A 12,756-nucleotide genomic window follows, 5' to 3' on the forward strand; every position below is an offset into this window, starting at 1 on the left:
TCAGATACATTGCTGGCTGTGCAGAGGCTATACTGCATGATCATAGCAAAACCACCTGTGATGGAATCCGTGGCTAATGAAGAGATCTTCTACCACCAAAAGCTACAGATGCTCTGAAATGTAGTAGTTTTGTAATACGACTTGCATCATGGTGAAGGAAAAGGGACTAAGGACAAACATGACAATTCATCTTTAAAAACATAAGTTGTCTGCTAAGAAGGAAATGAAATTGTTTTCCAGGTCCACAGTGGCAAATATATGAAGCACAGTGATTTGAATCGTGGCAAGGCAAACTGAGATTATGGATTCGGAAACACTTTCTGTCTTCCAAGAAAGGAAAATTCTGGAATATACTACCTAAGAAGGATGTAAAAATCCACCCCTGGAGTCTTTTAAAAACAGAATAGACACACATCTACTGATATATGTATAGCTGATCCAATCTTTGGGTTGGAGGGTACCCTGAATGACCTCTTCAAATCGCTTCTAGTCCCTTTTTTCTCCAATTAACTGCAGAATATAACTGTTTTCATCAGGAAAACTTTAATGGCTTAAGTTTTGGCAGCCTACCAGATACTGTAGGCTTAGATCCCCTTGGTAAATATATCCATTATTTAGGTTGAGGATTAACTGTTAGAAAACTGGAATGTCCGAGAGAGATACTTATTTGGGCACTTATTCTCTTCAGGGCTTCAGAAAGTTTCTAAGTTTTTGTCTTCAGTCCCTCTTCACTGGGTGGAATCCCAGCCTGAGTTTTCTACAGAGAGAAGCTGTTCTTTATTATTCAGAAGGTGGTTTAGATAGATGTTGCCATACATGCCATGTACTTCTAAATATAGTTTAATTTGGTGACTATTATGCAAAGCTCCACTGCCTCTTACCATATAAAGATATACAAAATACTTTGATTGCCTTGTATATTTTTAACATCACCCTTTTCTCTACCTTGTTCTTGGAATTAACAACATTACCTTTTATTTAGCTGCAGACATGCCTTACCTCATAATTAACCTGTCAGGAGCAAACAACTGCAGGCTATTTTGGTACCTTGATAAAATGATAAAACTAAGCCTACTAGACACACTCTCTAAACATCAGAGTAATATTTCCTCCCCTAATCTCCAACTACTTTCCCATCGCAGTCTGATAAACAGATTAAATATTTCCCTGTATTGATTTAGATTACTTTTCAAAATGGCTGGAAAATTTTGCATGATTATCTCCTCAGTGATTTATTTGTGACAAGGGTAGCCAGAGTGACTTCCCTACTCAAACTGATCACTTTCCTGACGCTTCATGTTTAACATCTTCACTCTAAAAGAATGTGTATTTTCTATTCTTTTTTACTTTTCTGCACTAAACCCTGTGATTTATTAAACATAGCCCCACAATCCTCTGATTGCACCATTGACACCAATGAAGCTTTTGCAAAGCCTGTGTCCAGAACAAATGGAGAATAGGAAATATTTCAGAAACTCAATCAGATTGATCAGTTTTGATTGTTTTTGACCATGCTCACAGAGTTGATAGAGCTATTCAGTTTGGGAATACACTGAGCAGCAGCAAATATCATGAAAAGGAATCAATAAGTATTTTATTTAGTAACAGCTAATTTTGATTAGAGTCTGGTTCTTTATAATGAATTCTTTATTACACAGAAAGTAAGTAAAGCATCCTCAATGAAATTAAGGAATGTTGTGGGAAGCAATTTGCCATATCAATTTTTTCATATATTCTGCAGAATATCTGTCCAGAACATCACTGAGATTAAAATTCAGAGTCCAGTGGAGTCAGTGGGAGTCTTTGAAAGCCTTTGTAAAGGCTCATAAGAACTTCAGTGGACTTTGGAAGAGTCCTTAAAATATCAGGGTAAGCAGCAGGAAAATTTTCTGAACTGGCTTAATCCCAATACTCTTAACTAAGGACAACTCTTCACTGAAGGAGGTTTTGATGTGGCCCTCTGCAGAGGAGAAACACACACATGCACGCATGCATGCATACACATACCTGCACACCCACCCACCCCTCATATTCTTTCCTGGTCTATTTTTCTTCCATCTAAATACCTGCTCCTTTGCTACCTCTCACAACAGACTGCTGTATTTGTAGAGAAAGGAGGATGGGAAAGTTAAGACCTTCTATTTAAGGATCCTTAATGTAGTAGTTGGCGAGCTTCTTGACGAAAGTGTAATACACAGGACATATTTGAGTTTCTATTTCCACTTTATGGAAGGAAGAACTTAGCATCAAAATTAGACCTGCCAATGCAACCAACCAACCAGACAAAACACCCCAAACTACTTCCAGGAGAAGGGAGCAAACTTGCTACTCCAATTGTGTGCTTATGCAAGGTGATCAGATACTACAGTGATTAGCTGGAGTTTATATCTGAAAAATAACCTGTAAGATAATCTTTATGAGTTAGAACTTTTGAAATTGTCTTTGATATCTCTGTGCCATTCTGTTCTGTGTGCTATTTTAAGCCACACAGAGGAAATAACAACGTATAAGCAACAAATAGTTTGTGACAACAGTCATCTGTGAAATATCACTGGGTTCCATTGTGTGGTTGTATTTCCTCCCTTCATCCTTTGTGCATGGAATGTATATATATTTATATGTGATGGGGCTGAAAGCCAAGAACATAATAGAACTACAGAATTATTGCAGTGGGAAGGGAAGTTATGGAGTCTCTTGTCTAGCCCCCTGCTCAAAGCAGGGTCAACACTGCATTAGGTCCCCTGAAGCTTTCCCTTCTCCAGGCTGAAGGAGACCCATTCCTTCAACTCTCCTCACACAATGTGCTCCAGCCTTGTGATTGTTTTTGTTGCCTGCACTGGACTCATTCCAGTTGATCGCTGTCTTCCCCTGCATGGATGCAGTACTCCAGGCACGGTCTGAGTGTTGAGTAAAAGGCCATAATCACTTTGCTCCATCTGCTGGCTCCATTCCTGTTACAGAGCCCAGTATGCTGCAGTTTGCATCTGACAGGCATTTGAATGGTTTTACATCCGATGTTAATGTTTGTGTGAATCATCTTCATGGGAGAGGGTATTCTTTGTGTATGTATTTTCAAGAATGCCCTGTATTTATTATTTGTACCCAATGGGAGGAAAATTTTAAGCTGTTAATGATTTTTTAACATAAAATTAACCATATTCTCCTTTACTGCCTGCTTTCTCTTTAATATCTCTGCTTTTTCTTTTTCCATCCAGGCATGTTCACTCTCCAGTAATTTCCTGTCTTCCTCTTAATTTTTAAATATTTATTTCTACTCTGCTTATGTCTTACTTAGTTCTTAACTCCAACTGCTAATCTCTTCTCTAATAATTTCATGTTGTGATAATTGTCTTTTATTAATTAAACCTCCTTTTTAATAAGTTGTGTATTTGTTATCAATTAAGTATATACATTACTATAGAATCATCAGTTCTGTTCCCAATCAAGCATTTGATACATAGATTAGATAATAGTTGGACAGGAGAACTGTAAATTTCCTGGATTTAAGGAGAAAAAGTCTCTGTGGATAAGTTTTGCATTGTCAGGTGCTATGTTTTCTGCCCATTACAAAAAAAATCACATTTCAAAATCTAAATCCTGTTTTGCTAAGATGAGAGCCAACCTAGGGTGAGTGTATGTTCCTGTTTACTGGAACATTTGCTTTTATTGAAATAAAATGGTCTAGAGTTGTTTAAGTGCTTTGCTGTTTGTCAGTTGGTATTCCAGTAGTAGAAAACTAGAGTTTCACTGCACAGGGTTTTGTCATTGTCTTAAGGTTAAAGAAAAGCCATAAAATTTGAAACTACTTGTCTCCATTCATAACAAGTAGAAAATGAAGTGTTTCAAAACTTGAAACACTGATTTGGGAGTATTCTGGAGAGTAAACCACCTTCTTGTTTGAATACTATAACATGGAAATAGAGAATTGGTAATTAGTATTTGGAAGTTTTGTCTGGTCAAATCTAGTTAAGGTAACCTTGGAAGGCAAACATACCCTCCTTTGTTCAGAGGAGAGAATCATTCCGTTTTGGTGCAGATTGGAGTCATTCTGGCTGGAGTTTAATCTGAACTTTTCAACATTCTCCACAAGAGAAAATTCCAATGTTTTAAAAACTGCTCTAGTGATGAAAAGCATTGCAAAATACGAAATGATAACAGATGAGTTCTGAAACATGAAAAACAGGAAGCTTCAACAATATCAAACCCAACAATCTGTTCCTGAGAAGACAATTTTTCCAAAAATTACTATTGTTTTGCAAGAAATTTGTGGAATGATGGAACTCAGTCTTCTATGAGAAGTTACTTGATCAAATTTGTAATGTGATCAGCAAGAGCCCCGTGCTAGGCAGTAGGTGGCTGCTAATGGCCTGGCTGGGAACCGCCGCATCTCCTGCAGTTCATGCTTTGACTCCTGCTGCAGCTGTAACTGCTGGTAGCTGCTTATGGCTGAGTTATGGCCACTTCCTAATAAACAAGGAAAGCTCAGATACTATGTGTGTATAGCTAGTAAAATTCTCCCTGTAAAAGTAATAAGCTGCCTCTGAACAGAATGTTATGAGTTTAGAGAATGCAGAAAGGATGTGTTTGTCTTTTATTAAGTTTTCTGCGGTCCTTTTTACCCCATGCTTAGCCAAGTCAGCATGCCAAGGTTTTAAAGCTAATTGGATTTCTACAGCTTCTGATTTCTTTCCTTCCAGCATTCAATGTTTGTTTACATTCCCCTGGACTTATTTAATGTAGGAAAAAAGCCACAGTTTACGAACAGTAGAGGATGAAATAGAGAGTATGGTTATAAAATTAAGAATTGATCAAGCTGGGAGGGACTGCAGGCCTTCTGGAGAAGAGGGTTAGGGTAATGGTGAAAAAAGAGCATCCAAAAGCAACAGGGTAAAATTCAATAAAGAAAATTAAAGGAAGGATGGTTAAATTGTAACTACTACAAACAAGTAATGATGGCTAGCATTTGGTTATGGTTTTCAAGCATGTTTGTGTCTCTGTGGGATGCCTTGGGCTGCATATCCCAGCAATGCCCAGGCTGCCAGGCTGGGGGACACCATGGGAATCCCAGTAACCTTGCAGTCACCAACATGCTGCAGAGCTGCTCTCCCGAGTTTGTGGGTAACTTGTGTGTGTGTGTTGGGGGAGAGCACTTTGCTGTTGAGGAAGGAGATATAATAAATAAGGACTAACTGACTAGATAATGATATTGCAGAAGATAATGTGGGAGATATAGAAATACAAATACAATGCTGTTGCAAGTACAGCGGTTCTCATTCTGCATTGTGTTAATAGGCAAATGGCATACATGTCCAAGGATCTAGGTCAGCTATCAAGAAGAGTGTCCTGTTGTGAGTAATTTATGTCCTAGAACTGACTATGTATAGCAGTTGCTGGATTAGCTTTGCTGGAACCTTCTGGCCCTACAGTGAGCAAACACTTGTGAGAGGTGGTGAAGGTATCATTCAACCAGTCATCGACCCTTCAGTCTTTAATTTCTCTGTTTTCCAGCTGAGTCAAGGAAGTCACACAGAAATCTCACCTAACTGTTCTGACAGGGTAAAAGTAGTTCATACTTTTTCCTCCATCCCATTCAAAAATGGAAATAAATGTCTGCAAACCAGTACAATACTGGTATTAACTAAACTCAGTAACTCATACCAATCTAAGGCCTGATGCTGTTTAGACAAGTTCTTAAGGAGGCAGATGAAAGTAGCAGACGTGCACAAATGCAGAATCTGACCATAAAGAGTACACCCCCCTATGGATATGCTCATGAGTAAGAGCAAAACCTAAGGAAAACATTTTCCTTGCTGTCTGGTAGGCTGAAAAAAATTATTGTTTCTATTTCTAATCCTAATTGAAATTCACAAGTTCTTATCATCCACACTATCTATCTCTGATAAAGGGTACCTTATATTTCAGATGAACAAATCACTTCTATGAGACCTGTATGAACTTCATTCACAATGGCTCAAGTTTGAGAGCATTTTAAAGGCTCCAAAAGGAGACTTGCCAAGAATGGCCAAAATAAAACCACAACTTTACCTTCCTTGAAGCTTTGGTTATGGAAGTTGTAGTGCAGATAGGGATCAGATCTTTTTACTAAAACCCAGAGTTGCTAACTTTCTTATGGTACAAGCAATTGCAAAGCAGAGTAGCTATGTTTGCATTTTTAAAGGGACATTGCCTACGTATGTAACCACAGAGCTACTAAACTGGCATTCCTAGCACGGTAAAATTGTCTCTGATAGGCAGAAGTTAAGAGATAATTATCTGTTCCAGAGATCCTGCTCTGGTCTGCGGTCCATGACTGTCCTTCCTGCATCATACAAAAGATGGTGTTGATTCTTAAATAATTGAGAGCTGAAAAATGTTTTTAAAAACATATGGTACAACACACCATTTGCAAGTTGTTACTTAGAAGTGCAATAGAAAAAACAAATAGGAGCTTTATTTGCCCAGCCCAGAAAGAAAAAAAGGAAAGCTGTAGTTTTTTTAAAAAGCAATAAAAAAGAGCAATAGGATTAAGGTTTTTCATGCCTCATCCATAGTTGTCACATTAGCAAAAATTCTGAGTATATCTTGAATAACAAAACATGGAGATACAAGATATGGAAAATACATGACATGTGGAAAAATTCCATCAAGCACTTACATTTTTGACACAAACTCCACCTCTCAGTCCAGAATAGCGATGATGACTTACACCATGGAGAGAATTCACTTGTGCTTGAATTGTATTGCCCTCATATAAATATGATAAAATTCAGATCAATTTTAGTTACAATTCTGTTGGTTACTCTAAAACTGACAGTAGATAGGGACAGAAACATGTTATTATTGTTACTACTCTTTTGTCCAAAAGAGTTAGAGTTTTGCAGCTTGCTAACTAGAAAGAATATGCGCCAAGCTTATTCTTGTTTTACAAAGGATTAGCTGATTAAAGGAGTCTAGAAAAGCTAATCTCAGTCTGCTGACATTTCATTTATTATACTTAAATATCTTCAATTGCTGAGCATGCTTTGGTGTCTTCTCCCCTTCTCACTTCTGACTTATAACTGAGGCAATCTGCCTTGGGCATCATTGGTAAATAATAGGACTCTGCCATGGAATTGAATAACACAGCTACAAAGATATTGTATGTACTTCCATTATATTGTATCTCTTTTGTTAGAGACTGAGGGTTATTGCTTTTCAGTTTCTAGGTATCACTTGGAAGCCTGTCAAAATAGCACAAAATCTTGCAGTGGGTTATGTGGGAGGACTTCCGTGAAGATACTAAAAGAATCATCACACGTTTTTTCATGTCTGTATTTCACAGATAGGTACACTAAAGAATGTGCAGCTGAGATCCTGAGGTATGGCCTCTAGAACCATATGCACTTGTATAACTTTACTCAGTGCTTTCATCATGACTACTAACTGAGCAATAGCATGTGCTTGCAAATGCCTTTGGCATAAGTACCTTGTATCCACTGCCTTGCTGCATGCTGGATGCTGAAAGCAGTCTTTCCTCTAAAATTATGCTTCTCTCCGTTCTTTGATTTCAATAGTTTTGAGATTTCCTATTGCTGCCCAGTGGCTCAGTCCTGATTTTTTATTCTTGGAGATTTCTCATCACCTGAGATGGGATTTACTGCCATCCCTGAGGTTGAATAATCAACATGAGTTGATTTCTTTGTATTTTTTCTGTATTGCTTTGTGTATTTGTTTTTATAAGACTGTATACTTTAAGATTTCCCTTTGTTCCTCTGACCTGCAAGTCAAAAGCCTACATAGGGAGCACCTCAGAATTTGTGCAGTTTCATCTGCTTTGATAACAACTTTGTTCTAAAAAATAGAAGTCTGTAAGGAACTGCTAATTGGCATCCCTTGCAAACCAAAAGGTTTAAACCACAATCAGCTTAAGGGACGCTATTTTAGCAGTAAAATGAAATGTTTAAATAATCTAGTCTTCCACATGTGATAAAACATGCTGTACTCGTCAGGAAATGCCCTTATGTTTTGTTTTACAGGAATTGGCTAGAAAATAGGAGGAGCAGGTTCCTGCTATCACCTGTGCAATTGAACATTGTACCAAAGATTGACCTGTAAGGGGGCAGAGGTCAGATTGCCCCATATATCATTAATTTGTACAAATTCTGTGTAACTATTAACTTGGGGGCATCAAATCTACAGAACTAGGCCAGGTAGAGAGGGGGAGAGGAGGCACGACTAAAATGAGATGAAAGGCAAACCAGGCCTAAAGCCTTGCAGAAAGCAGAACCCAGTAGCATTGACAGCACTGGACCTAATGCCTTGAAGTGTTTCCCATGGGAAACTAAGTGGCCTAATTTGGGATTCTTAGTGCAGAGGTGCAGAGGTTGGCCTGATGTAACATAAATCTACATACTGTTCTTGAATAACATTTTATTTTAAGAATAATTTTGTATTGGCTGACCTGTCACATGCAGAATATTTTTGTCTTCTTTTTTGTTATTTTATAGAGTGGTTTCAAAAGCTTAATATATAACGGTAGTCAAAGGAGTAGTATATTCATTATGAGGCTCTTGAGACCTTATCCAACTGCCAGTTAAGTTACAAGAATTTTGTTTCTAACTTCAGTGGATAAGATCACAGGTTTTATGGGAGCAAGGAGAGTTAGTCTCTGAACTGGGATGTGAATAATGCTCTGCTGATCTCCGCTGGAGTTAAGCAATAGGCTGGGGAAGTGAATATGCTTTCATTAAAGTAGTGGAGGTGGTGAGTTTTGCCTTTGTGGGGTTTGTGTGTGTGTGTGTCTGGGAGAAGACTGGCGAGCCAGCTCTGATATCTCAATTAACAGGAATGAGACTAAACTTTACATAGTAGCCATGGGGGATACATATGATCCTTCATTTTGTATTCATTTTTTTAATGAAGGTATTGGCATAAAATTTAATATCCCTTTGTTTAAAGGAGTGAGTTTTAATGAGTACCTTATTTCTGCAGGGCTCTAGTCTTCAGAAAAAATCATTTATTTTACTCAGTGTTTTTTCAGCAATGCATATTTAATATAGTCTTGATGCCTAAGAAAGGATTTGTATGAGGGAGGATAAAAGAAACATTTATTTTAAAGAAGCAACATACTTTTCAAAGATGAGTCACTGAATTTATGGCACAAGAAGTTGTCTTAAAGACACGTATGTTTTAATTTTATTTTTTATGCTGTACCACAAAAATTTGAGTGGCAAGAGAAAGCCATGGAGCATTTATGAATGTGTGCCACAGGGATATTCTGTAGCTCTATTCTGGAAAGAATATCTGGTAGCTTCTGGAATAAAACCAAATTTCTCACATGATTCTCTTTGATACCAGTTTTGCTGCATCATCAGGAGCTTAACACTAAAGGCAGCATGGTTCAGTCCTACAAAAAGATTGTGGGTCATTCTTCACACTGATCATTTCATGATGCTCAGTGCATCATCGTGTCACTGCTGTAAGTCCTCTCTGTAGCTGTATACAGAGCTCTGTCAGAGAGCTTTCCTTGCAAAGCCTTTTGGTTCTTACTTGAAAAACACTCTGTAAGTGTTAATATTATTTCTTTGCCTCTGTCATGGAATATTTATTCAAGCAATATCCCTGCTTTCAGCACTGCATCAGTTCGCAGTATATATCTGCCACCTGATGCAATAATCCTTTGTCTGGAATATCAAAATGGGTAGCTGTGAAATACATTCAAATGCCAGAGTGGAAGAATTATAATTTTGTCTGAGAAACTAGTAGAAGAGCTAAGAAGAAGGAAGCTCCTCTACTTTTAAGCAGATTTGTTAAGACATGGTTTTGGCATGTTGCAGAAATAACGTCTACCAACTTGCCAAATGTTTTGTGATTGGATCCTCTGAAATCCAGAGCTTCTCTGTCGACTCCATTCTGCAGTGCCATGGCATTACTGAGTCAAACAGGGAGCAACAAAAACCAGTGAAGATGTGGATGTGAGGTTGTGTTTTGGGTTAATGGTGCAAATATAAGGTATAAAAAACACAAGCTAAGGAAGAAGCCTATCCTTCCAGTACAGCAAATATAAGTATCTAGTCTGGACTCAGTAGCAGAAGAGGTATTGTAGTTCGCAGCCCTGCACTGATGAGCGAGTGGGTTGTGATCAAAGCAGCCCAGGTCACCTATGGAGAGTTTTGTACATCATCAGTACCTTTTGGATTCTATGGTTTGCCTATCACTGAAACTGATTTCATACCATTGTGTGCTTTTTGTAAGGGTTCTTAATAGCATTTCAGTTAATTTTGTGACTTCAAGACACAAAGCAAAAGATTTCTAGTACCAAGAGTGCAACACACAACAAGCTCCTTAAAAAGTCTTTCTCCGCTCTTCTGCTATCTCCTCCAGTTCATGGTTGCATTATGCATATCAGGAAAAGGTCTTTTCCCCACCTGTTTTAGTGAGCAATGCTTTAGTCATGCCTAACAGCATTAATTAACTTTGCACTGATATACAGAGATAAAAAAGTACAACATTCCGGAGTGTGCTAAATAAATTTAAAAAAGAGATCAGGTACAAGGAACAAACCCAGCCCTATTCGTAGTTAGAAAATCAAAGGGAAAGTACTTACTGTTTGAAAGCATATTGGATACTATGAATACCTTTTTTCACCCCTTTCTTAGACTAAAGGCTGTCAGTTAAGAGTTGGGCTCCTGAAAGGGTCTCAAGAGGACAGGAGAGCCAGCAGTCTGTATTGCAACACCAAAATACTGATTTTTTCAGTCTTTTAACTGACACCGGCAACTTTTTCTGAACCTTGGCTCTGTGAGATACCAAGTGCTCACAGCACTGATGTGAGTGTATTGGGGGTTATAGACATTCAGTCTGTGTCAGGTCAGAGCCCACAGCAGTGGGTTTAGCTCTTGAGCCCATTCAGCCCCTCTGCCAGAACATGGTGTGCTGTGGTGGAGGCTCTCAGCCTGTCACCTCACTGATGCCTTGGACACAGTTTATATGAGAGAGAAAATCATATTGTGACAAGAGAGAAATTCTCCACTTAGGTGTCTTGAGCAATGACTCATTAAACCTCCCAGGAAAGATCAGGAGTTATGAAATAACTTCTCAAAAGGAAAACTGACAATCTTTCAAGAAATTTAATTATTTCTCATGTTGCTTGTGCCCTGTGACCATAATGTTTTTAATGGACTGGTCTGCATCTCTGTTTATTGAACAGTGTCAGTAGATATACTGGCTTCTGCTAGCTATGGATATGCTCTACTGCATTCACATTTATTTTTTTTTTCTTCAAAGTTCTTTCAATAGTTCAAAATCAAGGAGGGAATCTACTTTGTCAGGGGATTATGACCTAGTAGCTACATACCTATGTATGGTATACATACATACCATATGGTGAAAATATATGTCCTACCCACTGGTATCTATTTTTGCTGTAGTTGAAAACTTCCTCTATATTATAAACTTTCTTTAAGAGCCAGCACAAGGACTTAAATTTCAGTAGCCAAAGAGAACTTTGCTCACAATTTTTATTCTGTTTAGAGTTTTTGACATCCTTAACATTAGCTTTATGCAGATTCTGAATCATAAAGATTTTCAAGTTTATAATACAATAAGCTAGAGTTATACAGTTGCCCTGCAATAGCTTAAGTAGTTATCTTGCAGTAAAGAATCTAGTCTATATGATATTACACATTCACCAAAATGATAATTTTATAACACTTTACCAGTACCACGTTGCTGAACTCAATTTAGTTTTCTACAACAGAATAAAAATATTCACTTACTAAAAATATTCACTTACCACTCAATTAGAAATGTTTTGGTAGGGTAACTAAGTAAACATGAATACAGAACATTAATAAAGGCTTTGTCTCCCTTTTCTTTTTCCACCTCTTTCCATATTTAGGCTGCCAGATTGTCTCTGTCTCAGAGAAATGAATTTTGGACAGATATTTTTGAGAGCTTAGTAATTCAATGTCTTGAGATATTTCACTTCACGGGTAGCGCTAGTATTAAAGGCAATATAAGCAAATTTCACAAGGATTTGGGAACACAGAACAATGTATTAAGGCTACATCAAATACTTTAATAATAATTTAAAGTTAAAAGTGAACAAAGTGACTGCCAAAAGCTCACATGGCAATCTCCTGAAATGCCTGAACTAAAACTTAGTGAAACCAAGAAACTTCCTGTGGGGATCGGTGGGCTTTGTGTGTTTGCTTTTGGGATTTGATCAATGACCTTTGATCAATGACCTTTGAACTGAGAACTAGAACTTTTTCAGCTTCCCAAAGCCCAGGGGAGTTTTGCACTTCATCATTAGATCAGACTCATTTCCATTTAAGACACCTAATAATGCCAGAGGACCTACTGTATTACAGTAGAAACATCAAACAGTAAACTAAAACAAGAACATTTCAGTGCTGAAACTCTGTGTTCTTACCTAGGATTTTTGTTAAAGCACCCTATAAAAATGTTTCTGAAACCTAATTCAATTCTAACAACGACCATAAAGGGGTACTTAATATATAAACTCTGAAGATATTGTCCCCTGATTTGACATCTGCCCCAGACTTTCTGCAGGCTGCACACTTTACAAAGTTTGAGCATGACTCAATGTCAGAAGTACATTACTTTCACTTCCCTTCATCTGTTCGCTGCAATTCTCAAAATGATATCTACTTACCATTCATCTGATTTTTTTCCATGATGTTTTTGTAGTAAACAACTAACCAACCCTCTTCCCCCCCCACTTCCCACACAGCCCCTTGATTACCCACTTAC

At 37.8% G+C, this 12,756-nt stretch overlaps 1 protein-coding gene across 1 annotated transcript in view; it reads right to left on the minus strand.

The window, feature by feature from the left end:
* The window catches only part of ADRA1B (adrenoceptor alpha 1B), a 76,163-nt gene that overhangs the window by 4,905 nt on the left and 58,502 nt on the right, over positions 1–12,756 (minus strand). The window lies entirely within an intron of this gene.

The sequence above is a fragment of the Falco punctatus genome (assembly GCF_963210335.1).
Source record: "Falco punctatus genome assembly, chromosome: 8".
Lineage (NCBI taxonomy): Eukaryota > Metazoa > Chordata > Aves > Falconiformes > Falconidae > Falco > Falco punctatus.